An 18,752-nucleotide genomic window follows, 5' to 3' on the forward strand; every position below is an offset into this window, starting at 1 on the left:
AAGGCTGAGCCAACTCAGGAGGTGAAAGCCGGGACCTTGTGCCCAAGATCTTGTAGTCTACCCAGCTATAGAGCCCAGGCACCAACCCCTGAGAATTTTAAGGATAGAACATTCTGATGGCAGTTGAAGGCAACAGTTGCAGCCAAGGTCCAGGGCAGGACAGAAATTATAGTCCAGGGAAGGACACAGATCCTTCAAAGAGGAGCTCAGTAAGGGGGAGGCCCCTGGAAGCCCTGCAGCCAGGGCTGGAAAAGATTGCTGGAGACAGAAAAGAACAAAGATGCAGGCAAGGAACCTGCCAGGATATGAAAGAATATCTGAGGGTCCAGGGCACTTGAGGGGGTGAGGACCTAGAGGGGCTGAGGGCCCAGAAGGCAAACTGACCCCTCTATGGCTCTGCTGGGAGCCTACCATGGAGAAGAAAAAGGCTCAGCCTCTTCCCCAGCCATTGGGTTACTAACAGACTCTGCTCAACAGCCAGAAACCATGGCTGCCTTTGTCTCTAGAGTTTTGCTAAGGGTGTTTGTTGAGAATCAGGACAACAAGTCCAGATGCATCATCTCTATAGACACAAACACTAGTTTCAAATACTAAACCCACTTATTCATTCTTTCAACAAATACTTATTGTGCACCTATTGTGGGCTGGACATTAGGAATATAATAGTGAGCAGAAGGACAGCCCATGGAGATGACAAGTAACTAATACTTCTCTGTGGTAGGTGTTTTTAAAGGAGCAGTTCATAGCCCTGGGAGAGCTTAAAGCCCTAATCTAGCTGTAAGGCTTCTCCGTGAACAATGGAGCTAGAATCTGAAAGATGAGTAAGAATTGCCTAGGTGAAATGGGAAGAGAGAGGAACAGTGTTCTAGGTGGAAGGAATTGGCAGGAGTGATACCTGAGAAGAAAACATGGCAGACTTAGGATGCCCACAGTGGGTCAGAGGTCAGGAGCTCCGAGAGGCCTGGGGGAAATGATGCTGGGGGGAGGGGGCAGACATGGGACAAATCATGGGCACTCTTAAAGATCAGGTGAAATGTCTGTGTTTGGAGTGCATGTTGAATTATCCTGGTCTTGATGCTGAAGGCAAAAGTCCAGGCAGCCAAAGGCAAGACTGTGGCAGGAGCCAAATACAGAAGGCCCAATAGTGCACATCCTAGGAAAAGATGAGTGTATGTATACTCATAAGCAAGGGGGTCACACACCATAATCCACCAGTATTAAGGAATCCCCGTTCTTTCCCTTGGCATCAGTTATGGAGGGAAAAATCCCGGGCATCTCGAGCACAGCAGCTTTGTTGTGTATGTGTATATATGTGTGCATAATTCTCCAACCCAAATCTACATATCAAGGTAGAAGAGTCAGGTTACCATCTCATTATCAAATAAAGAACTAAAGCTTAGAACACTTAAATGGCTTGCCAAAAGTTACAGAGAAAGGGACAGAATAAAGACCAGAGAGATCATTTTCTCACTCATCATAACAGGCATTTTCTAAGCACTCCCAACAATGCTGAGAACTGATAGTCAAGAAGAAAGTAAGATAAATTTGTTTCCACAAAAATAATTGCATTCCTAGATGCTTGTGAAACAGTTGGATAATATATATTGACGAAGTTCCACTCCTAAGTTTGTAACTAAGGTTGCTAACTACTGACTAATTTGCCCATCTTCAAAGTAAAGTGATTTGCTTAAAGACATCCTCAAAAATGATAAAAGGAAAAAACAAAAGAACCCGGGATAACTGGAAAGCTAAACGGGGTAAATTATAATGATGTAAATTCAGCTAAATACACCTTAGGGTGGTAGTACTAATTAATAAGCAGCCTTGTCCATTATAGAACTTGAAAACTTCCTGGTGAGATTCATCTGGAAGGCAAAGTTGTCACGTCTACCAGAGAACAGATGTTCTAGCCACTCCAGGTTGTAGAATAGGAACCATGAACATGACCACCACTCAAGCCATATTTAAATGGGTTGATGAGAGACAGGGAGGGGATTGGCAATGGTTTGAAAAAGAGAGTCTGAGAAATGCAGGCATGACAGCCTGTGGATGAGAGCAGGTGCTGCTAGACAGAGCCCTCTACTCCCAGCCCCGGGCCCTCCTGCCCGCTCCTACTTACCAGTCGGCTCTGACATCCCCCAAAATATGCCCACGCTGTCACCTGCCAGCGCTCCTCATGACAAGCTCCCCGGTGGCTCCCAGCCACCAGCCCCACACAGCCCAGGGTTATACACATCCCTCAGATTTTGAGAGCCTCACCTCATCTTCCCCCAAATCCAGCCAGTTGCACCTACTCCCTTCAAGCACGCAGCTCACTTCATCCAGCTTACACATACCAGAAGCTACAATACCCCATGGAAACAGACACCGTGGGTCACATGTGCACTCACAGCTAAACTACAAGGTCCCCTAAAGCAACCAGGGCATGGCCCTTCCCAACCCAGGCTTTCTGGGTCCTAGAAAGTGTGAGCAAGAGGACCTACAGGCCCAAAACAGCTAAGCTGTTCCAGGAGGAGTCAGGTGCTCTGTTCCTCTGTCCTGACCCCTTCCCAAACTGGGAGTGGCCCCACTCTGTTTTACTCCAAAATGAGCAGGACTCAGCTGTGATGCTCAAGGAAATGAAGCATGCCAACCTGACTTCTTTTAAGGAATAGAGAGTCTCAATTGATTGGAGAGACCCTTCTACCCCTTCCACATCCCGACAGAGGCTGTGAGGCTTCCTGCTGCTCTCCAGTGTAGGGAGCTGGGCTCCCAGCAAAGTGTCAGAGGGGCCAGGCTTGGCGTGGGAGGGCTTGACCCGCATCCCTCTCATGGCTTTGTTCCCTGAACCTCCCCACCTGCCTCTCTTCCCACCGTTTATGACTTGCTGGCGTGAACGGCAGCTGAGCTGGTGTCCCCGCAGCCCTGGTGGGAAGGGAGCGGGCAGGGAGAGGCGGGCGTGAGCTGGAGGAAGGGAAGGTGCCACCCCAGCCCCAGGACAGCTGTAGGCACGGCAGCCTCGGGACCAGGCTTAGCTCCCCTGGCTTCCCGCCAGGCAGAGGACCTCATCTTTCAGATCCCAACCCCTTTTCTGCACCCAGACAATCCCTTCCGTAACAGAGGCCATCCGTGACCCTGAGAGTACAGAGGAGGCTGGGTTATCACCCACAAACCTGCATCCTCACCACCGATCCTTTGAGTTTCCTTCTCCAACCAACAATGACCTAGAATCCTGCCTATGCAGTTGCATGTTCTGTTGTTGGGTGAATATCTTCCCCTTCCTTCTCCAAGAACTCCCTTTTCCTCTGCCTTTATGAAATGCCAGGAACTAAACAAAGAATGATATTGATCCTGTTCATTGCTCTTATTTTCCTTGGCATACATCCGCACATCCCACCCCAGGCTTCATTGCCCCATGAAATCCTCAGCATTGGTCATCATGACATTTCCTGCCAGGGCCACAGCCTAGGCTATAGCCGCCTCTTCTAGAAGGCTTTGGGTCCTTGCTCTTGACATTCCCTTCTTCTCAGTCTTTTTCCAAACCCATGTATATGTTTACAACCCAGGGCACAGAATTTTAGCAATCAGAATGGAGTCTGTCGTATAATTTCTTACATATCTAAATGTTAACATTTTCCTAATGAACTTGACTTTGATGATATGTTGGTCTTCATATCAGGCCTGGATGGGCTGATGCGCATGTTGAGCACTGAGGGAAGAGGTCCAGCCAAATGAAATGACCTGGAAGAAGATACCCTTGGATGAGTCCCTAACCCCCAGGGAGCCACAGCAGCCTTCTGTTCATGAGCTGCTCTTTCCAAGGCAAAGTATCTTGAGAGTGGGGCCTTTTGTGTCTTTTCTAATGAACTTGACTTTGATGATGTGTTGGTCCTCGTATCGAGCCTGAATGGGCTGATGCGTCCCATGTTGAGCCCTGGGGGAGGAGGTCCAGCCCTCAGATTCTTGGTCCTCTTGAGTCAGGCACCTGGAGCTGCCTTTCTAGAAAATAACTCAGGCTGCCTTTCCCCAAGCACCCCACCATATAAATCTCTCAGAATTGTTTTTATATCTGGATGGACTCGACTACTGCTGGTGCCAAGATCCCATGCCTCTTATCACCCTCTGAAGGAAGAAAGGGGATGAAATCATGGGTGTCCATGGTTGACTTTGAGAAGCAAAGAAGTCCCCAGCCTGGATATTCCTTTGCACAATATGTACAGATTAGGGTGCAAATACTCCGGCTATGCTGGGAGTTGCATTATTGTCAGACTAGCTGAGAAAAAAAAAAAAATCACAGAAGCCATAGGTCCTTTTTCCTCTCATGTAAATTAGAAGGATGGGAGGTGGGGGGGTTCTCGATGGTCTCCAAGTTCCCCTGCAATTCAATACTCAGACCAAGAAAACTGCCCTGTGGGGACCTCAGTGGCCCTCCATTCCCCCATTCTCAGAGATACCTCTGGGGGCAGAACATGACAACACCATATGGCAAGGTCAAGGCCTAATGCTGTTTTTCGTAATCAAACTTCATTTAAAAATATGTATACTATGAAGCAAGAAGTCAGAGCTTCAAATCCAACACTTGTGGAATTTGCAAAGCATTTTCATTCCGCCAACACTTACTGCATACCCCTTATGGACCACGTGCAAGGATGGAGAGTGGTCTTACCAACAGTCTCTGCCCTTGAGCAGCTCACAGTCTAATTGTGAAGATGCAGGAGCAGGAGGGTCTATGGCAAATGGATCCATCTCGGAGGGGCTAACCTAAGCCAGGGACCTACACCGCCACCTTCGAATTAGCAGGAGACAGAAGTTGCCATGAGGAACAGGGGTCATAGGAATGACCATTCCTTCCATAAATGTCTTTGCTATTTGTTATGAGCCATATAAAGGTGTATCTTCTAGTGTGACAGTTTTGGCTGATTAGAATATTTTCAGCAAAGAGAAAGAGAATTTAGATTTAATAGGGAAAGATATTTGCATAGCTGGCCTCGACTCTCTTTTGCTTTTCCTGGGGTACAAAACTATGTACAATCAGCAATTGTCCCTTTGCACCACGGAGAAGACAACATGAAGCTTGGGTGGTGCAGGTTTTATTGGAACCAGCTCACTGAAGCACTGTTGAAACAGGAGCAAGATGGTTTATGCAGAAACCTATAAGGAATTTGCCCTGAGCTCTGAAAACAGGGCTTAGGACGTAAATTCATACACACAATTCCAGCTCGAGTGGTGGTTTCTGCCCAACGTTCAAGGATGCTTATCAGAGCAGGAATCATAGACCTTAAGGGTTCTTAACGTTTTTGCTAGGTTTTTTTTTCTCTTTATTCAGAAGCATCAAATGAAGGCATTAGTTGGACTTAAGTATATTTCAGAATCCTGAAAGTAGAACTAGAGAGTTCACCGAGCCTCCCCCTTGCCCACCCACCCCCACATGCTGCACTCACGCTCCCTTTCCCTCTCCCTCTCTCTCTCTCTCTCTCTCATGGTCTCCAACTTTCCAATTCCCCCTAGGAATTCCCTCTGATCTGCTCCATCAGAGCCTCCAAGGAGCTTCAGGGTTCTGCCCTCCTCACTGGGACAGTGATGTTGGTTTCCAGTCCTTCCTAGGGATGTCTTCCACTCAGAACTTCTTCCCAATTCACTGTCCTGGCTGCCTTGATCATCTTTCCCAGGGTCGTAGTCCTGCTATCCTCCCCCTCAACTGGATCTGACAACCAGGAGCCTGGTGTGCCGCCACCTCTGCTACCCGCTCAGTCTCCTATGTCAACCTTTCCCCAGCCTGGGTTCCAGGGGCCTTTCCCCAGTCATCCCTGAGTCAGGGGCAGAGCCCCAAGAGTCGGTCTTATGAAAAATGCAAAGCACCTGCTTCTGGAAACCATCCCCATCTTCATTTCCAAATGACACAAAACAGGGTCTTCTTGGCCTGGCCCCCTGGCCCTCCGACAAGCTGTGTTCTGGCAGCCCTCTCTGCCTGGCCAAGCCCCAAACCAGCCCTCTTCTTGCTCAGCAACACAAACTCTGGGAAAGCACTGTCCAGCCAACCAAATGGAAGACCTTCTGACGGCACCCCGCGACAGGAGTCTGGTACACGGGCTTCACCTTTCTAGAATGAAGGGGAAATAAGAAGACCCCATCAGAGACACTGTGGCCTGCTCTTGGCGACAAGTAGTAGGCCAAGTAACCATCGGCTGGTGACGCTTCCCTGATGAAACTGGGTATCTGCAGGCAGAGGAGCCCTCTCACAGGGAAGCCCTGGCAGCCACCAATCAAAAGCCCCACTGAGGACCTACAGATGCCTTAGGATCCCCAGCAGGGAACATCCCACCCCAAGCCCAGAGCACACAGAGGATGCCACTGTGTGCCCGGGCAGACCACGAGGCCGGGTCACAGGGTGCCTTGGGAAGGGTTAATGCAGTGATAGAACGAGAAACCCGAAATCCAGCCAGACTAGCACTAGTGAAAGAGAGCTTTCTTTTAAGTAGAAAGGAGACTATCACAGAACAGAGAACAGAAACTGGAAGAGCAGTCTCAGCATCTCCATGTCTCTCCCGCTAGACTGGCGGGTCTGCTCCGAGGCCCCTCTGGGCAGAGGAGTTGCGTTGATTCCTGCCTGCATATTCGCACATGGGCAGCAGAAGGGAGATCCCCAGGTTGCCGTGCATGGCAATGGCCCACAACTGTCTATTTCTCAGATAAAATTCTCCAGTGAGAGCCACCAACAGATTCCTTATCCTCTTCCCCCAACCCCCCACTGCCTACCCAGGGACCAAAGACCTGCCCCAGACCAGTACCTCGGGGAAAAGAGAACAGGATCGCCTGGGAGGAACGTGGCCCCAATGGTGAAGCAAGAAGGGAGGTGGGGGAGATGGGAGCACACACCTCTGTATGGCAGGGGTGACAGTATCGTGTCAAGTGGCATGTACCACGCCCACCTAAGGCCTGACTCTGCACCCCCCCCCCACTAGAGTAGCATGACCAAAGTCACAGGTGGGGCTCCAGAAATCAGTGGTCCTGCAGGACAAACTGCCTCCAAGAAACCAAGAGGCCTGAGCGCCCAAGAAAGGTCTCAGACTCTTGACCCAAAGTCCCACTGGTCTGCAAGCAGAGGCAGCAGAGGGGAAAGGAGATAGAGTAGCCAGCCACCTGGGCAGAGGACAGGAAGGAAGAGGTGACCCAAGAGGCTGAGTGAGGACCTTCTGGAGAAGGAGGGGTTGGAAATGAAGACTGGAGGTGTAGCCCTTTCCCAGAGGGCAGTGTCCACCAGAGGAGGGACGAGTGTTAGGTTTGAACCCCAGCCCTGCAGGTGACTCTAAGGTTCTACTCTGTGCCTCAATTTCCTCTTCTGTAAAGCAAAAGCAGCCCATATTTCACAGGGATGGTATGAGGATCATACACATTCCTTGCTTGACCTATGCTGGCTTCATGGTAAGGGTTCAATAAATGAGGCCTGTTAACAGTCCAGAAGCTTCCCCCATGTGAGGAGAAGCGATTCCCTCCTCTGGACACACATCATCCGCGCTGATTTTCTCTCAGACCTTAACACACACCACCCTGGGCTCCCTCAACTCCCCACCTAGCCGGCCAGGGCAGGAGGGCCCCATCCTGTCAGCCATCCCACCCTCACCCAGGGAGTGACACAGGGCCAGGCACCCATGCATCTGCATATGGCACTTAGTACCCTGCCCATCCCTAGAAGGTGATGTAGATGAGTAGCTGAGGGGACCTCCTCCTGAGCCTCAGCTTCAGTCCAGTCCCTGGCCACATGTAAGTAAAGAATGCATATCTGTGGACCTCAGTGTCCTTATCTGTAAAATGGGACTCCAGGCCTTCAAGCGCTCTTAAAGGCCTCTCTCAGAAAAGAAGCCAATTTTTTTTTTTTTAAGGAAACAGACTCATCTTCTGGATTTAATACACTGAGAAACATGAGAAAGTTACCCTCACAGAAAATGTCTGATTCAAAAGTGCATTAGATGATAAGAAGTGGTCAAGTTGACCCCAGACAGCTCCACCTGAGGTCAGAGTAGCATTATAGTTAAAAACAAACAAAAACAAACAAAACAAAACAAACAAACAAACAAAATACCCCAGAGCAGGCGATGTCTATGAAGAAGAAAAAAATTCAGAAGTGAGACTGGCTCCGTCTTAGTGAGCCAAATCACAGAGTCCTGTCCTCCATGGTCATACAAACCTCTGTGTGGGCGAGGGCGTTTCAAACCCCATAGAGTCTTGACCAATGCTGAAAATGTGGCCTTACAACAGCTGGGAGGCCCCCGTCCACAGGCAGCATGCCCTTATCCTCAGAGAGGCCCTGCCTGGACAGGATGATTGTTTGCCCTCCTTACCCCTCCCCACCCCACCGTCCCCAACCTGCTCAGATCCACCACCCAGGCAGGCCCTACAGCTGGCATGTCTGCCACCCCCGCTAGACTGTGAGCTCCTTGAGGGCGGGACACTGTCTTCCTCTCTCTCTCCAACGAGCACACACACTTTCAGACAGCTGACCTCAAGAGATGACTTAAATATTTGAGACATGTTTTAATTAGGCAACAGGCTTTGAGAAGTAGTGGTACCACGGAACTAAAGGGATACAGACAGAAAAGATGTGAGGAGTGAAGACTGGCAGTGGACTCAGTGCCACTGAGATGGGTGTGCCAACCAATGGCATCCAGCCAGGTGAAAGCACCTGCAGAGATGGGGCTAGCACTCAGACAAGCAGCTGGGAAGATGTCTGGGGGAACTGATGCGTTGGCGAAGTGCCCTGGGCCCATATGAGATGAGCCTAGGAGAGAAAGGTGACCGGGGCTCTGAGGCTGTGGTTCTGGAGAAGCCCCATCCCTTAGAGGAGGGAGGCTGGCCTCAGAGCAGAGAAGCAGAGGGAGAACGAGAAGGATCATGGAAGTAAAGGGAGGAGGGAGTTTCAAGAAGAAAAGGCTGAATATTGAGTCAGGGTTATAGGTTATAGAGTGGTTTTGAGAGAGATGTGGCCAAGGGCAGAGAAAACACCAGTGAAATGGTGATACCAGTGGTAAAATTCTGCAGAAGAGAGAGGAAATAAATCGAGGCATGATAATAATACAATGAGTAAAAGAGGAGCAAGGAAGATTTCTCATAAAAAAAAGCAAGCACGGGAGCCTTAGCCAGCTCTCTGTTTTTTTCTTTTTACGGGGAAAGTCAAATTTTTCCGCACTCTAGTAACCAAGTTTTAACCAGGAGAGAAGGAGTTGAGGTTTTCCAAGCCTTCTTTAAATTCCTCTTTGGTCAGCCCCCTCTCATTCAAGTGTGCCACTTATACCGTGGGAGAATGGCAAGAGGGAGAAACTCGCATTAGGGAAATTCCCCAAAAGGACAAATTGGAACCCTGTCACCCGCCTGGGCTCTGTGTCTCACTGCACAGAGCACAAGGAAGTGTGGGTTCTTCCAGAGGCGAACATGGAAAAAATTTGCCTTCCCCACATCGCAAGCATAATCTGCATCTACAGACCCAAAGATCACCTCCCATGCACTCAAGAGATTTCTCAGAGGAAATTGTGCAAGGAGAGATGGGGCAGGTGGGGATGGCAGCAAAACACCTGCCCCCCAAAACACAGTGCACGTGTGGACTCTGCACCTCCATGCAAGTGTCAAGGTTCTCTTGAGTCTGGGAATCATCCAGACCTGAATCTGGGGGCACTGAACCCACCGACGGCTGACCTTGAGTAAGAGACATTAATTCCTTGAGGCCTGTTTCTTTGCCCATAATACAGGATGACTTTCTCACTTTTTTGTGAGCACTGAAATAACGTATTCAAAGCCCCTGGCACAGAGGCTGGCATACATACTGAATGAAGAGTTGCTGTTATCACTATGGATACAGTGTGAAGATGGAGTTCATGCCAGATTTGGCAAGGTGGGCAGGGAAAAATGCAAGGGGCTTCTTGGCGGAAGTAGAAATTTAAATTAGCCTTTCAAAAATAAAAATGAAAAATAAGATAAAATTCACCTTTAAAGATACACAGGGCTTTACCTAAGCAAAGTACTGCTTAGGAAGTTTCATCTATTCACCCAGTCACCCATCCATCCATCCATCCATCCATCCATCCATCTATCCCTTCATTCATTCATTCATTCATTCATTCATTCAACAAACATTTTTGGAGTGCCTAGAATTCACCAGCATACAAGGAGCATTAGTAATGTTCACAGTGAGTCTTTTATTTAATCTGTGTTGTGCAGACATTAACACTAAGGCTAGGTAACATAGTTAAGTGACCAAGGTTTTCTAGTCAGGTGTCAGAAAATAAGCCAAACTGCAAGCCCAGGACATTCCTATTTTCCTTTTTCTTACACATAATCAGAAATACTGTAGAGAAATGACCTGTGGCCTGGATCTCTAGAACCAATCACACTGTATTTCTTAGTAGAATGTTTCCTTTTCTTTTCAGCAGCCATGGCTTTTCACAAAGAATCAGGTGTACACATTGTGGAATTTCTGCTTAAAACATCTTTCCTTCTCATATATAATGGCTTTTAAAGTAATTCTTGATATGTCCTTTTGCTGGAAGTTCTTTACTGGAGAACCACTCTTTGCTTCCCCACAGGGAGCGTACTCTCCACAGCAGAAGCAAGAGCAAATGAACACGAGAATGGGGATGATTGGCAGAGGGGGTGTGAGAGACTTGAGGGTCTTTTTTCTGGCCAGAATCTCACTTTTGCGAAGAAAACTCAAGTACTTAACGAAGTTTGACTGATTTGTTCTTTGTTATCCAGTCTCATATGCCCATTTTTCCAATTTCTCTGTAGAAGTCAAGCCCATGCTTTTTCACTATGCTCCCTATTCCTTTTTCCCTATTCTAAGACAAAGCCAACAGGTAGCCTATCCCAAACCCAATGGTACCTGGAGCTAAAATTGCTGCAAAAACAAAAGGGTAGAAGCTGTTCAAGGTTGTCCTGGACCTGTGGAGCCCAGATCCTACGGTTTGAAAGGGTCTTCGACCATCCACCTACCTCTTCCTGAAGCTCTTTGCACCTGGATATTCCATGTCCTCAGGAAAGAAAGGCTAAGTCCTGTCTTCCACCTGTATGTGGGACCTGGAAGAGCTGTAGTCATACTTTTGTCAACCGTGGGGTTATTTTTCCCATGGCTGAATCATAAGGCCTATCATTGTGGGTGGCTTGGATTCCCTCTCCAGAACGAAGCCATACTAATCTACTTTGTGGGTATCTATCTGTCCAGAAAGGGAGCTTAGGTACCCAGCACATGTCTTTAGAAAACTTGGTGTTTATTACTTGTGTTGATTCATATCATCTTCAAAACAACCATTAAGAGCCTTATCACTCAGAGTGTGGTCTGTGAACCAGCAGCATCACCACCATCTGGGAGCTAATTAAAGCTGCAGAATCTCAGGCCCCGCTCCAGGCCAAGTAAGTCAGGATGTGCATTGTCATAAGCTTATGGGTGTTCGTATTCCAGTTTGAGAGGCTCTGCTCTATCTAGACACTTACTAGTCCTAGTGTCCCCATTTTATAGATAAAGAAACCAAGGTGCAGAGAGACGAGATAACCTGCATTAAGAATATGGGAAGAGAGGGATCCCTGGGTGGCTCGGTGGTTTGGCTCCTGTCTTCAGCCCAAGGCGTGATCCTGGAGTTCGGGGATCAGGTCCACATCGGGCTCCCTGCATGGGGCCTGCTTCTCCCTCTCCCTGTGTCTTTGCCTCTCTCTCTCTCTCTCTCTCATGAATAAATAAAATCTTAAAAAAAAATAGGGGAAGAGTAATTGGCAGAGCCAGGATTCAAACCCAAGATGTCAGGGGCAGAGCTCATCCTTTTCCCACTACACAACACTGACATTTAATCACAAGTTAAGTATCTTCCCAAAGTAATTTCTTATTCCCAGCCCCAGCCCTGAGTCAGAGCCCCCACCCCTTTGTTACCACAGGCTGTCTGAAGTACTACGCTCCCCGTACTTCCCTGGATAGCATGTTCAGTGTCTCCCCAAGACTTGAAAGACCAGGTCTAAATCCTATATGCTAGGACAAGACCTCTGACAATATGGCCCCAAGGCAATGCCTTGCCAACTTCATCTTTCAGCTCTTCCTGCCTCCCCACTCATGTCACCCAAACTCATGGTACTTTGTATCTTCTCATTTACTGGGTATTCTCTCAACCTCGCTCCTCCTTCCACACCTGGTAAAAAGCCAGACCCTCCTACAAATCCCAGCCTTAGTGTCCTTTCAACATGGGAGCATTTCCCAGCTGCCTAGATCAAATATTACCACCCCAGGCCCTCTGCTCTCATCACCTCCAGTTCATACCACTCTGGTAAATCTTAAGTGTGTTTCCAGATGTATGTGTCTCCTCCAACTCAGGATGTGATCTCCACATTCAGAGGCCACACTATATGTGTTTTTGAGTTCATGTTGCCCACCACAGGGGAAGGCTTCTACTGGGAGTCAATGCAAAGCGCAGGCTACCTGGTCCTATGGACAAATGGCGGGGATCAGGATGTCTTACAGAAATGAACCCTCTGCTTGGTAGAGTAAAATGGCCACCTTTCAGATTGTGTCTTCACTCGAATGAGGCCTGGAAGAAGTGGCCGACATTGGTCAATGAAGAGCCTCATCTTAAAAGGCACAGGTTGGAGAAGATGGTGTTGCTACCAGAGTTGTTCCCTCTGTATCAGAGACCAGAAGGAATTCCTGCAATGTTCTGTGAGCCAAAAATGATAGCACATATGAAGCCTACAACAACCGGGCCATTGGGCGTGGTGCAACCGGACCCTTCAGGGTGGAGAGGGAATTATTTCAGTTGTTCATAATTCAGGGTCATTGGTTACTCCAACGTGCATTTTCTTTTACCAAATTTCAATGTCTTATGCCAAATCAACTTGCCCTTCACAATAGGTTTTGGGGAAGTTTGGGTCCTTTTAGAAGCAGTCCAGAACACAAAACCAATTCCTTGACCATATCCACTTGCGTGGCAATATTTGGTGTTTTGTTTTGTTTTGTTTTTTGAAAAATCTCAGATGTCAACACCTCCTCCAAAATATTCAAAGAAAAACCAAAAAATAGGCCGAAGCCTGTGTCAGAAGAAGGAGCTTGAACAGCTTCTCCATTTTTTCTTTAGCATTAGAGATCATGCCTATTTGGAGAGAATCTCTATCCTCTGTATTGTAACTTCATTACCCCCTGAATTTTCAAGCCTTCATAATATTCACAAGTGACCTCCAAAGACAGTGATCCTGGAGGATGTGCAAGATGTGTTTCTACTTCTCACTTCCCTGCTGTGCGGAGACCCTAGGAGTGGTCTGTGCATGTCTGCCATGGAATATTCCCTTGCCCAGTGCCACTCCAAACCTTCCATGCTATCAGCCCCCATTTCCCCAGCTCTCAACCTGGGTGAAGACAAACTGGACAACTGACTCCAGGCTTTTAACAGCACTCTTCTAGGCACCTGCAGAATTGCTTCACACTTGCCTGTTTGTCACTATTCTAAATCCAACCAGTCTCTCCCAAGTACAGTTCCTCTGCCGGCATGGAAGGTTGTGCCATGAAAGGCTACCCACAGTACGCCCACCATGCCCACCGTGAAGCCCTCCCTGCCACCTCCCTTCACTGGTAAAGAACTTTTGAAACTCAGTGGTAATTGATATTTGGCATACCTGACTCTATGTTTCCACTATATTGATGGCAGGGGCTAAATTATGCTCCCATCTGTCTCTCCCCAAGGTACCTGGCACCTTAGCAAGTGCTCAATAAATGTTAGTTGGATTACTCGGGTGAATAAGTTCCCTACTCTTACGTGTGCACAAGTTTGTGATTATCCAAAAATCTATGTTTAGATATTTATCTGTCCTAAGTACAAATTTAAATTTTGCTGTATTAAGATGAGGCAAATTCAAGAGTGAGAATATTCGTAGGAGTCTGACTCACAAAATCTTTCTTTTCTGTTAGTGTTAGGAAAGTGCTAGTAGCTGCCAGTAAAATGGTGGTTACATCCCCCACGCAATAGGGATGAAGCAGTAAGGCAGTAAGACAGAAAGCCCAGGTGAGCCAGAGTTTTGCCACCCAAAGGCAGCTTTTTACCTCCATAGCTACTGCTGACAGGAGGTGGGGGTGAGGGGGATCTGTAAGGATATTGAAAAATGCTATGGAGGGAAAGGGGGTTGAATTAGAGTAAACGAGCCTTGTGTGAGCAGCCCTCAGACAGAGTCTCTTGAAAATATGTATAACTGCAAACAGCAATAGGAGTAACCATGAAAATAAAAATAAAGATCCTGCCTTCTGGATGTCTGAACCCTAGTGCTCCTGTTCTTATAAAATTTTGAAAATTCATTTTGAAAAACTGTAGCAGAGTGATCGAGATCCCTTGTAGCATCCAACTTGTGGTGAGAAGCACATGTAGTGGTTCAGAGTTTAGAGCCGGGCTGCCTGGGCTGGAAACTGGATCCTCCATTGACCAGCTATGATCTTTAGCAAGTAACCTAACCCCATTATGTCTTAGTTTCTTCCTCTGTAAAATGAAGGTAATAGCTTATAAGGCTGCTTTGAAAACTAGAATGGTTCATACTGAGGAATCGATGAGTTAACATTGTCAAGTGCTTAGAACATGGCTTGGCACATTTAAGCACTGTTGTTTAACACAGAGCAACTTTCCACACACAAGTGATAAGTGTGAATCAGAAAAAGATACAAAGCCAAAGATAATAGTATTCATATTGTCTTCTTCTGTGAAGTGTCTGTTCAAGTGTTTTGCCCATTTTCATTGGGTATTTTGTCTTTTTATTATTGATTTCTGAGAGTTTTTTATATATTCTAAATGCAAATCCTTTGTCAGCTGTGTATATTTGCACTAAATGCAAAAGGGGCTCTGTATCATTAGTCATTAAGGAAATGCAAATTAGAACCACAATGATGACACTTGCCCACAAGACTGCCTAACATTAAAAAGACAGATGATGCCAAGTGTTGGTGAGGATGATGAGCCAACTATGGCTCTCAGTGTATCGCTGGTGGGAGTATAAAATGATGTGACCATTTTGGAAAACAGTCTGGCAGTTTGTCCCAGAATCAAACATTCACCTACCGTATGACTTGGGTATTTAGCCAAGAGAAATGAACACACATGTTTACACAAAGGCTCATACCAGAATGTTTGCAGCCACTTTGTTCATAATAACCAAGCACTGGAAACAACCCAAATGTCCATCAACAAAGGAATGGATGACATCTCTTGGTATTAACATAGTGGGATTGATACACACAATGACTGAGATGAATCTCATGGATAGTATGTTTTATCTAAAGATGCCAGACATGGAAGAGTACATACTGTGTGCTTTCATTTATGTTAAGCTCAAGGACAGTCCAAACTGGCCCGTAGAGCTAGAAATCAGAAAGTTGTTACCTCTGGGAGAGAAAGGGATTGATTGGAAAGAGCCAGAAAGGAATATTCTCTGGCAGTGGTTCTAACCGGGGGTAATTTTGTCTCCCAGGAAACATCCAGCAAGGTGAATGTTGACATTTGATTATTGTGCTTCTGGCAGCTAGTGCACAGATGCTGGTAACCATCCTACCCTACGCAGGACAGCTCCCTGCCAACAAAGAATGATCCAGCCCCACATGTCAATAGTGCAGAGGTTGAGAAATCCTGCTCTAGGGTAAAGGAAATGCTCTACATCTTGACTGGTTAAATGAGTTCTGTGAAGTTCACTTTGTTATTGTACCTCCACTGAAGAATAACACTGAACAAAATGACAAAAGACAAGGAACCAGACCAGGAGAGAGGTGTTCACTTAGGCACATTTGGTTTCTTTGCTAACCTTATCCCGAGGAAGAATTGTCAGTTTTACTACACCTATGCTGTACCTATACCAATATTTTATGTGTTTTTTATTTTGCTTTAGTTAACCATTAGTCAATATATATAATTCACATAGAGTGTAAGTTCATTTACTCTTCACTAATCTTGGGTGGTACTAACAAAATCCTGCATTAACCACCAGAGTTCCCTCTGGGGTGGAGAAGAGAGCTTAACCAAGAAGAGCCAGTCCATCAATATCCTGGTGATTAGAAACCTCACACACAATGAATGCGTAACTAACGTATGAGACACAGTCCCCGAGCAGTTTGGAAGATACTGATAGCGTTTTTAGTAATTTTTAAGCCTTTCAGAAATAAGTCTATAGGAAAGCATGAAAAGCTAGGAAGAGCGAGAACTTTCTGACAAAACAACAGAGTGCAAGCACATCCGACCACAGACCACACGTTGGTACAACAGTCAGGGAAGTGTTCGTAGTAACAATCCCATCAGACTACATGTAGTTGGAGCATTTATTCCATGAGCATTTTCATAGATCATAAGTTAATAAGTTGTCACAGCAACTCTCCAAGATAAGGCAGGTATTAATTTTGTCATGAATAATCTGACACTTAAGAGTTCAGAGGCTGTGCTGAAGTCATTATGGAGGTTTCAGAACACAAAGACACCCTCTTGTGGATGGGCATTGATGGGGCAAGTACAGGACAAGGAGAGTGTGGGGCCAGGACAACAGGTAGCCTAGAGCCTGAGCCTCCCATTCCACTTCTGGACCGCGCTTTGGGTACTTGGGAAGGATGAGTTGCTTGTCCAATGAACCCCAAGCCCACTTCTTTGGCCAGCAGCAAAAGACTCTTCCCTGGGTCTGTTTTCCTGAAGATAGGCCACACTGCCAGTACGAACCTGCCATGTCCATGTCCATGGGGCAAGAAAGGAAGGTACAGTTAAAGCATGGGATTGAGGTTGGGTCATTCACAGGCGAGTACTCGTTCTCTGCTGCATGGGCTGCTGTTTGGGGTGAGAAGAAAAAGAGCAGTCAGGCCAGGGGCCATCTCTCCCTGTGTGGCAATGTTCTGATATACAAATGCAAGAGTCCTGAGAGCTCTAAATGTGAACCAAGCCGTTCAGGTGATCATTAAAGTGAGTAAGCGTTGATAGTTTGCTAGCTTGGTTTGTAACTTCTATTTTGTCAGACATTATGTGAGCCGCCTTTGGTACTCTTGTCCTAGGCCTTAGAAATGTTTGGGCAGGTCTGCGGTCAATTAAAAACAGGACGTTCCAGGACATGTAGTTGGACCATAACACTAGGGGCTTGTAGCTTCAGTGTGGGTAGTAAAGGGGAATAAAGAGGTTCAAAGACTTCCCGTTTGCTTAGAGTCCCCTACCCCTTCTGTCTTGGAATTCTTTTCCATTGTGCACTATTGTTTTTTCTCCCAGCTCCTCCCTGACTCCCTTTTATACTCCTAGTAAAGTCAAAGGAGTTTGGGGTGACTGTTTCATTAACGTTATTTCTAAAATACCTATGCTCCTGACTTTAATGGGAATAACATTAATGCTTCACTTTTAAGTTTGGATACAGGATGTTTCAGGAAAAACTCTTTTTTTTTTTTTTCATGGAAAAACTCTTCACTACCTTTCTGTGTAAGTACCCATCCCCAATTTCCTGAAGTTTATTTGATATGGATGCTCTGTTTTATCAAATAATTTGGAACATCAACTATTATTGTCTGCTCTTTTTTTTTAAGATTCTATTTATTCACGAGATACACAGAGAGAAAGGCAGAGACATAGGCAGAGGGGGAAGCAGGCTCCCTGCAGGGAGCCCAATGCGGGACTGGATCCCAGGACCCTGGGATCAATCACCACCTGATCCAAACGCAGGCACTCAACCACTGAGCCAGCCAGGCGTCGCATATGATTAACCTACTCTTGTTGATAGAAACATTCAACAATCATTATGCATTTCCTCTGTAAATCCTTTTTAGTCACTTCAAAATGTTAAATGTTGGTATTTTAAGATTTTGTATCATTGTTGATAAGCAATACTTTTCTACAGTGTTACTTTCCCCCTCTTTTGTCTGATTTTTTTAAAGCCAGAGATAGTTAACAAAAGATGGTACAGGTTTTAATTTGTGAGAATTTGCTTGTAAATCTAATAGTTTTAAAGATTTTTAAAATATCTTGTTTTTTTAAGGATTATTATTTGAGAGAGCGAGAGACAGAGATAGAGCATGAGTGGGGAGGAGAGGGAGAAGCAGGTTCCCCACTGAGCAAGGAGGATGCGGGGCTCCATCCCAGGACCCAAGGATCATGACCTAAGCCAAATAAGTTGCTTAACCAACTAAGCCACCCAGGCACTCTTAAAAATGAAGCAAAATGGAAACTTTTAGTGAACTTTCATTCCAGTTACTATACATTAAAGCCACAAGATTTCTGGTTGGTTCCTTTTTATAATTGTTAATTCTTTATCGACATTCTGTGTTTGGTGAGAAATCATTCTCCTGGTTCCCATTAGCCCTTTGAGCATAGTTAAGACAGTTGATTTAAAGTCAAAGTCATCATTTAGTAAATCCAATGTCTGGGCCTCCCCCGGGGGGCTTGGGGTTAATTTTTTTTTCCCTCTAACTGGGCCATACTTTCTCGTTTGCATGCCTTGTCTCTTTTTTTTTTTTTTTAAGATATTTTTTATTCATGAGAGACACAGAGAGAGACAGAAAGAGAGACAGACACAGGCAGAGGGAGAAGCAGGCTCCATGCAGGGAGCCCGATGTGGGACTCAATCCCAGGACTCCAGGATCCAGCCCTGACTGAAGGCGGCACTAAACTGCTGAGCCACCCAGGCTGCCCTGCCTTGTCATTTTTTGTTGAAAACTAGATATTTTGAAGTACTTATAATGTGCTGGTTCTGGAAATCTGCTTCTGCCTATTCCCCGGGGTTTCTTGTGGCTGCTTGTAATCATTTGTCACTGTCTGTTCAGTGAT

Source organism: Canis lupus, chromosome 3 (genome assembly GCF_003254725.2).
Source record: "Canis lupus dingo isolate Sandy chromosome 3, ASM325472v2, whole genome shotgun sequence".
In the NCBI taxonomy this organism is placed as follows: Eukaryota; Metazoa; Chordata; class Mammalia; order Carnivora; family Canidae; genus Canis; species Canis lupus.